Genomic DNA, 9,763 nt, shown 5'->3' with positions numbered 1-9,763 from the left:
ACCTGCAAGTCATGACTTGAGACTAGACAGAGCAGAAAAGCCCAGCAGATTTCATTTCCAAAATAACCAGCAAAAGCCACTCTGGAGGCAAGACTCAGAAGGTAGACCCCAGCCAATCAAGGAAGCTGAGTGAACAGGAGACCTTGAGTTAAAACCTACTAACTGGGCTGGGAATGTGGCTTAATGATAGAGTGCTTGCCTAGCATACATGAAGCCCTGGGTTCAATTCCTCAGTACCACATAAACAGAAAAAAACTGGAAGTAGTGTTGTAGTTCAAGGGGTAGAGTGCTAGCCTTGAGCAAAAGAAGCTCAGGGACAGTGCCCAGGCCCTGAGGTCAAGCCTCAGGACTGGCAAAACAAGAACAGCAACAAGAACCACCACCACCACCACCACAGTAAACCCTATAAATTACTAATTTAAAAAATCCACTCAAAAATCAGCCAACCAACCAAAAAATATCACAGAAAACCATTCCTGGTCAGAGAGCTGGAGGACATCCTTCTGTAATGTTTAAACAGGAGATTTTGCAGTCTATTCTGTTTACCTTTAGAGCAAAGAAAACTTCCTTGTTGGCAAGGGAGAGTGCATTTGCCATTTTGTTTGGGAAAAAAATTATTCATTTCACTTGATTCATTTGTATTTTCTTTTGGTTATACAACCATCACCATTACAGTCAGATGCTGATTTTATTGAGATCATCGTATCCCCCTGACAAATCCCATGGTACAGGGTTATCATCGCTTATTAGTTTGCATTTCATGCATTAGCTTGGTCTTTATTATTCTTGTGAAGAAGTTATACAAAAGGGTGACAATTCCATAAGTCTGGTAATGAGTGCAATGAGTCTTAAGTCAGTATCACCCCTGCCTTTGCTTTCCCCCATTTCTCCCTCTGCCCAGACCCACAAGTTGCATAGTTCATTTGTTACTTAGGATACTGGAACACCATGACAACATCCACCCTTCCTCCCTCCATTCCTTACCATCACCTTACCCTCCCCTTACATCTCCCCTTACCATCACCTTTACTGAACAGAAGAGGAAACTGAGGCTGTCAGGTAAAGCAGACTGCTAAGGATGCTAGAGTAGAGCTGCCAGAGGTTAGCTTGAACCTGGGAAGCCAGTGCTGTACCATTTGACCCACAGCTCCACTTTCCCCTTATTTGGGCAGATATTTGGACTCAAGGACTTTTCTGCCAGGGCCTGGCTTTGAACCACAAACCTCACAATTCTGCCTCCTTTGTAGCCAGGATTGCAGGCATGAGCCACTGGCATGAGCTATAATAGAGAAGTGTTAAGAAAGGCATTGCTATAGTAAGGCTGTCTTGAGCTTTTCTCTGTGCATTGATTGCGGTCAATCAATTATTTATGTGTAAGTGGTGGTTGATCAAGAATCCATGATGGATTGATTTACTAATTAGCTGACATTCATCATAGAAGGCTTGGGGGCTTTAATTGTTACTTTCCCACAAGCATATGTAGTTTCTCCATTGAAACTCAAATGTTTCTCACTCCACCTGCCTTCATCAACCATTTCAACAGTTTTCCTTATTCTGTTCTCATAGTTGCAGATCCTCTGTTTTGACAATATTCAACCTCCTTCACCCTCTTATGTTTTTAAAATTCCTTTTGATATGACCTTTTCACTTTATTTTTAATTATTAGTCCAGGCAATTTGAGATTTCAATGTGTTTACAAGGGAAATGTTATATTCACTGGAACAGAGCTTTCTGCTGGATTTCAGAACAGCCACACATCCCTTATCATGAACAGCTTGCATCAGGGCACTATTTTTTTTTTTTAATTTAATTTAATTTTATTTGTGAACATACTGTACAGAGGAGTTACAGTTACATGGGCAGGATAATGCGTACATTTCTTACCAAGCATTGCAGCCTCCTCCTTTGTTTATCCTTCACATCCCTTCCCAGCCTCCCCCCTCCCCCCCTAATCCCAATCCTTCTCCTCCCCCCCCACCCCCGCACCAACGTTGTAAAGCTCGTTTTGGACACAGGGCACTATTTTCTTATAACAAGAACACACACATAAGAACATGTAGATGCCACACGGGTCAAGATTTTACCTGTAAAACTCATTTGACCTTCCATATTTTATAGCTTGGACATGTGTGGAAAGATGTGCATTCATGACGTGTCACACAGAATTACCTCATGTCCCCAAATCCTCAGGGCTCTAATTATCCACCTCTTCCCAGAACCCTGGTCCCCACTTGTCATTTTCCTGTCTCCATCATTCTGTATTTCTTAAATATATTACTATGATAACACAATAGCTTTTGATATTGGCTTGTTTTCACTTGTTTACAACCTTTTAATGGCAATAAAACCTTAATTCCTAGGTGCACCAAAGTGTATCTATTTACCTAGTGAAGGTCAGTAGGGTTGCTTCCACTTTTGAGACCGCAAAGGTGTTCCAATTGGTTTATGATGCATTGGGAAGGGAATGGGTTGGTGAATTATTGAAATATCTCTTGTCATTTCTGTTCCTCCAGAGGGAAATATACATTATTGCCATTTCTACTTTCCAGAGCTTCTTACTTTCCCTCCTTGTAGTAGATTTCACTCCCTGACAATAATTTTGCTGGCCTGAAAACTTAAAGCTCTTCAAAGATGTCAATTAATCAATTAAAAATAAGCAACAATCTGTGTTTATTGATTGAGATGAGCTGAGACAGGTAAAACAGATTTTCTTTTTTTTTGGGGGGGGGTCAGGTCGTGGGGCCTGAACTCTGGGCCTGGGCGCTGTCCCTCAGCTCTTCAGCTCAAGGCTAGCGCTCTACCACTTGAGCCACAGCGCCACTTCCGGCTTTTTTCTTTTTGCTTATGTGGTGCTGAGGAATCGAACCCAGGGCCTCATGCATGCAAGGCAAGTGCTCTACCACTGAGCCACCTTCCCAGCCCCAGGTAAAACAGATTTTCAAAAATTGTTTTCATGCGGGGCAGTGTTGGCTCATGCCTGTAATCCTAGCTTCTCAGGAGCTGATATCTGGTGATCCTGGTTTGAAGCTAGCCCAGGCAGGAAAATCTGTTGACACTCTTATCTACAATTAAATCACAGAAAAAGCCGGAAATGATGATGTGGCTCAATAGGTACAATGCTAGCCTAGCATAAAAGGAGCTCAGAGACAGTACCTAGGCCAAGAATCTAAACTTCAACACTAGCAAAAAAAAGAAAAGTAAACAAAGAAACTTTTCGGGTACATGGATGGTGAGGAGGTGGTGTTGGTAGATGTAAGTAGGTGATGGTTGCTTTCTGTGTAGGAATGTGCAATGAAGCACATCTTGACTGCTGTCACAAATCTCAGTTGAGGAGTCCAAATTCGGTCAGCTTATAAACAATCTCCCTTGCAACTAAAGTGCTCCCCACTTTCTTGTGTATTGGGAGCCAACAGTAAAGCTCAAAGGTCATCTTGACCCCTGTGATGGCTTGAAGGCATGTACAAGGAACTGGCTTACTTGAAAGACATCAGGTGCCCGGGATTGCATTGCTAGGTCTGCAGAGTTTGTTTTACTGTCAACCAGTTGACCTTGTCTTGTTTTTACTGCAGTCTGTTTTTACTGAAATTTTCCTTGTTTTTCTGGACTATAGTAACCTTATGCTACTTCTTGACTTCTAATAGTATATATTAGGGAAAGTTAAAAATAAACGGTGCTGCAGTCTTGAGCTGCGGACCTCCGGACCCCATCCTTTGTCTTCTATCTTTTTTTTCCCTCAGCCTCGCCCCCTAAATCAGGATTTGCTTTCGTTGCCGCCAGGCTCCGGCACTGTATGCTGGGGATTTGTCCTCTTCTTGTCCATTTCTCCCTGTGCACATAGACTGAGACAGAAACAGAGATTATTATAAAAATCTTAAGAGCAAGGAGACTTTTGTGGAATCTGTTAGTAGGGAACGTAAATGGTGGCCTGGTGAACATGGCAAAGCTCCTGTGAGCTTGATTTCCTGGGCTTTGGTCCAAACAGGATGGAGGAAGAGAGTGCTATTCCCACTAAGTGATGGGTTCTGACATCCTTGAGGACGGAGGGGTGCCAGCAAATCCATGGGACCTGACACATGCTTCTACATGGAGGTTCAGTGAGGCTCACTAGGTATAAATAACCTTGAACTCCATGTACACCACAGGACAGAGAGCTCAAGACCAAATTTCTCTCTCCGCATTGGCTAAAGCTGATAGCTCAAAGCAAATTAACTAGCATGAGGCTGTTGGTGTTTCTCCTGCTGGTCACTTTGGCCCTCTGCTGCTACGAAGGTAAATGTTATTTATAGCCTGTCCAGCACCAGCTTTGGTAAGTTCCATCTCTCAACACTAGATATAATTTATTTGTGGTGGGGGTTGAGTTAAGGGAACTTTCAGTATTCTCCATTTTATTTTCCTGACTTTCTTAAGGCGGCCTCCCCCCCAAGCATAATGTCTTTTATTTCTTTAATACTAGGATCTTTAAGCAATTTTTAGGGATGATTCAGTGTGTCACTCCTTCAAGACTGTGACCTGTATTTCAGAAGTAGTGGATGGAATGGGAGTCTAGGCTCTATCCACTTCCCATCTGTTTTACATTTGGGACAAATGTGCACGTTCTGTGAGTTTCTCCTTATTAGTACTCACAGCTACAGCCACAGATACATCGGATGAGGGTGGAAGATGAATGCATAAAAAGCCTCATGGGTTGTTCATGAGCATGGCATTATCAATCATTTTTGTTCAACAGAGTGTCAATACAGGGTTCTATAGATTTTGAACTCCTAAATTTCAATTCTTCCCATGTAGCTAGAAGGCCCACAGCCCAAAAGATCCATTGTCTCTGAATCTCTGAATAAAACTATTTCAATACATTCTGAGATTTAGCACAGCCCTGCCTGTATTCTGGGAATCCTAATAGCAATGGAAGGAAAAGTGGTACAACCATTATTACAAAGATTTTCATTTATTCCAGATTTAATTCTAGCCACTCTTTCAACCATACATGGTCTGTCATTCCCACCATGAGGAAAGAACCAAGTATCACTGGCTTTTACTTTTCATTTGACTTCTGAATTCTCCCTCCTGCTCTCCCAGCTGTCCCTGACCCTACCCTGTCCTAATACTTCCCATTGCATGATGTTATTTGGTCAGGATCTCTACAGAAGACGTTAAATCAACCTGTGAATGCCAGACCTTGGAGCTTGATCTGGTGGTGAAAACCTGTATTTCCAATTAAGATAAAGCTTGAGGTCTAAGTGTTTGTGGCCAGACCTGAGTGAAAAAAGAAAACCAGAAGAAGCCCCATGGAGATCTTGTAATCCAGGGTTTGAAAAATGGTTCTTCTGCATGTAACCACAATTTGAGAAAGAACCAGATAAATTCATTTTCCTTCTCTCATTCTCATTAATGATCTAGGCATCTATAGAAGGTAATAGAATGTCCCAATTTTGAAGAAGCTCTGGTCTTTGTTAAAACATTATTCCTAATTTTAGCTTTTCAGGCCACTCTGTACCTAAGAACATAGACTAGATTATGAATTAATTTTTATATATCATTGTTTTTTGATTTAGGTAATGATTTATTTGATGACATTAATAGTGCGGGCAACAAACAAAAAAATGTATAACTTAACTTGACGAAACACCCAAATTGTCAAGGAGCCAGGAGCCAATAGCTCATGACTGTTTGTGATCCTAGCTGCTTAGAAAGCCAAGCTCTGAGAATCACGGTTCAAAGCCACTGCAGGCAGAAGTCTGTGAGACTCCAACCTCCAATTAACCCCCAGAAAACCCAGAGTTGGTCTGTGCCTCAAGTGGTAGATTGCTAACCTAGAGAAAAGCACCTAAGGAAAATCCCCAGGCTCTGAGTTCAATTCCCAGTAATGGCACGAAAAATATCCAAATTTTAAACTTCAATATTCCCTAATTTAACAACTTACTTCCTCAAGGTCTTGTGGCAGTTTTTTTGTAAGAGCATGACTCTGATTCATTTTTAAATTGTCACATTTAAAATTCCCCTGATCTACTATCCAAAACTAATCATGTGCAGCTCCATTGGTGGAAATAAATAATGTTCCCCAACATAGTAAAGGGAATTTAAGCCACCTAGAAAAGCCTTCAGAATGAATATGCATAATTTTTTAAGCAAAGTCAAAATGAGATCATAAAATCCTCGTTTTCCTGTTCCCGTGAGAGCTTCGGGAAGCCAGCCTGGAGTGTCTACCTGACCCTCTCTTTAGACAGGAGCAGAAAGCCCTGGTGTTTCTTCCCAGTTTCTAGTCTCAAGTCTGTGTAAGTGGGAAAATCTTGGACTTTCTAAACAACATTATCTTTCTACTCTCATGCTGCAGCGCATGCTGATGTCTGCCCAGATGTTCTCCGTGAACATATCAGTTTGCTTATTCGTACCAAAACAAAACTGAAGCAGCGGCTTGATGAATACAATTCACCTAGAGGATCTGCAGAAGCCTTACTGAAAGTGAAGAAATGCATAGATAAAATTTCCTTTTACGATAGAACACTAATGGCATCTGCACTGGTAATTCCTTTCTCCTTTATACACTGAGGTTTAATCAGCCAAGGACACAGGAAAGAGGTTGGCCTGTAATTTCCTGTGTGCACACAGAAGAGAGGCCACCTGATTTTCTGGTCACCTATGGGAAATTGATCTGGACCTACAAGGAGGAAGCTGAATTAAACTGCTGAATGCAACCCAGCTACACACAGCCCCTATGGTAGACCTGTTCTTCTCAGGGTGTTCTCTATGATGTCCTGAGAAAGACAAATTTGGCATTTGGAAGGGACCTTTCAGGGCAAATCCTGCTACCTCTGCCTTGTAGCTTTCCTGAGGATAGTACAATATTGTGCAGAACGTGAAGAATAAGAACAGAAACAGATGGGAGAGCCAGAACGGGAGCTAGCTACTGCCTGCGTGGGGTTGGATCCTCTGCCCACTTCCCAGACTGAAAATTCCCTCCCTGGAATTCCCTCCACTACAAAGAGGGCTGGTCCTCTGAATCCCCCTCAGCCCTGGCTAGCTCTCTATGCTGGCTCTCCCATGAGAGAGGAAAGTGCTTTTCACAGCTAGGACATAGCAGGACACAGAGCAGTTCTTTTCTTTTGCTCCTCCCCTTTCCTGTTCCAAGAACGCCTCAGCCTCATTCTTTATTAAACATTATTTCACTTTTCAAGTTATCTTTAAGTGGTCTTACAAAGGAGTGGCCATTTAGCAAAGCCGTTTAGGAATATACAATGTATCTTGATCAATGTCACGCCTTTCAATACTCTCACCCATCCCTCCCTTACCGCCGCCTTCCCTCACTGTTCATTTTGTAGTTTATTGGGTCAGCCCACCTGGGATTTGTGTGGTTTCCCAAAGGATGCTCTCTCCTGTGCATTGTTTGTGATGTTATCTGTTGAACTCCTCAGGAGTTTTCCCAAGATACTCTGATTTTTGCGACTTCTGCCATCCAAAGTTGTTGTTGTATGACAAAACTCCAGGATTATGTATTTTTGTTAGTATCTTTGCTATAGAATCTTTATGTCTGATCTCACATTTTTCCCTTTCTTTTTGTTTGTTTTCAGGTAAATGCTGGCATGAAATGTTTTCCTAAATAGGAATCCATTGTTCCTGGCATCATTCAGGGCTACAATCATGAAACAAACTATAAAGCTTTGAAAATTGGAGAACTTCAATAAATTACTTGCGCTGCACCTTTCCCTTTGTCTATTATTATCTTGTGGTGTTTGGTCTTTCACTGATGGTGCTTTGATTTTGAAGTGAACTTTTGTGTTGTCAATAATGCCTTTCTGGGGCAAAACCTTGTGACCTATGGACACCTGATCATCAGGCAACAGAAAGGTAAATCTTTGGCAGGAATGGTTCTGCAATGTGATGCTACTTTCTCTTTCTGCAGACAGGGGTGTTTATGATGGCAAAGGTAACAAGCAATGGACACCACCAGTGCCACTGTGCAAGGCCAAGACTCAACACTGCCCCCTAGAAAGCATGTCAGTCTATGTGCTTCTCTTCTACTATCTTGCCCGTTTACTCCATCTAACTGCCCTTTGGCAAGATTCCTATTCAGAAAAGGAACCTTTTTTTTTTTTTAATTGTTTTACTTAATTTTAACTAAATATATCTCCAATAGATTGTAGGATAAGCTGTCACATTCTATGTCTGTCTGTCTGTCTGTCTGTCTCTCTCTCTCTCTCTCTCTATGCCACTTGAGCCACAGTGCCACTTCCAACTTTTTCTGAGTACTTTATTGGAGATAAGAGTCTCAGGGGCTTTCCTGCCTGGGATGCATTTGAACGACTATCACCAGATCTCAATCTTCTGAGTAGCTACGATTACAGGCGTGAGCCACCAGCACCTGGCTCTATGGTTCTTCTGAGTGATTGAGTAAATGAGGAAAATCGGGTTAAAGAAAGACTACATTTCCAAGTTGGAAGAGGAAGTTGTTAGGGATGATTAAGGATGGGAGATAATGACTTTAAAGCACCAAAAATAGTTAAGCTATATAGAGAAAGGTAGGAAATAGGAGCCATCTTCAGTTCCATATATATATATATATATATATATAGAGAGAGAGAGAGAGAGAGAGAGAGAGAGAGAGAGAGAGAGAGAGAGGTGTATATATAGATAGATAGAGGAGGGAGCTAGGATTATAGACATGAGCTACCAAGTTTCGCTACATTATATTTTTTTTAAAAGCAAGAATACTAGCGTTTATCATGATTGATAAACTCAGGTTTTGTTTCCCTGGCAAAGATTTCATCTAATTTATATACATATATATTCATTTTAAAATTTTTATTATTAAGTAGTTTTACAAAGAGGTTGTAATTCCCTAAGTCACAGTACGAGGCCAATGCATCTTTGTCTGTATCAGCCCTTCCATCCTTCTCCCTCATTAATCCCCCTTCCCACCTCGTGGATGCTTTAATTCAAGTGGAGTGACTTCAAGGGAGTGTAACCCTCTTGCTTGGCTGTCACTACCACGTCAAGTAGTTAAACCTAAAACCACTCTTCCTATTGATTTTTATATTGTTGGCTTTTCTTTAGTTTCAATAACTAGTATCCAGCAAGTTCTTCTAAAAACAAAATCAGATTATCTACTCAAGTGTTATTGCTCCTGAGTTATTTATGCCAAGTAGTGCTGGTCTATCTGGATTCTTTCCCCAAAAGGTAAAACTGATTCAGGGTTCCCTAAGCTGACTTAGTTTTAAGTCATGTATCCAGGAAAGATGCTGCAGGTGATGCTGAGAATTCCACACTCAACTCCTCTGATTCCACTCTTTCATCACAGAGCTGCTAAAATTTGTGCTCAACTAACATTGCTTTACCATTTTTACTTGTTAAATCTAAAGCCTTAAAAATGAGCTATCTCCAAGACCTTCTAGGGACCTCCAACTTGACTCAGCACTCTGGAGCTCCACACCCTAATTATTCAAATCTAGTTTAATTTTTTATTGTTATTACAAACATAATATATAGAGTAATTACAGTGACATACGTCACAGTACATTTAGAGTACATGTCTTTTTGGACAATGTCACCCCTTCCCTCATTCTCTTCCAATTTTCCCTCCAGAACAACTTTTAATCTTAAAAGCATCTCATTTTCTCCAGCTGCAGGTGATATTCCATTTGTAATTATGGTGTTGACATATTTCTAAGTTCCCTACAGTAGATTGCTTTAAATAGAATATTGGAACATTAAATAATAAATAATAATAATAAATCAATAAATAATTAGATTATTTGTACAATTAGTGCGGTTT

This window comes from Dipodomys spectabilis, unplaced genomic scaffold (assembly GCF_019054845.1).
Source record: "Dipodomys spectabilis isolate Male_0828 unplaced genomic scaffold, ASM1905484v1 ptg000030l, whole genome shotgun sequence".
Classification (NCBI taxonomy): Eukaryota; Metazoa; Chordata; class Mammalia; order Rodentia; family Heteromyidae; genus Dipodomys; species Dipodomys spectabilis.
Note: the sequence above shows the minus strand (reverse complement) of the source record.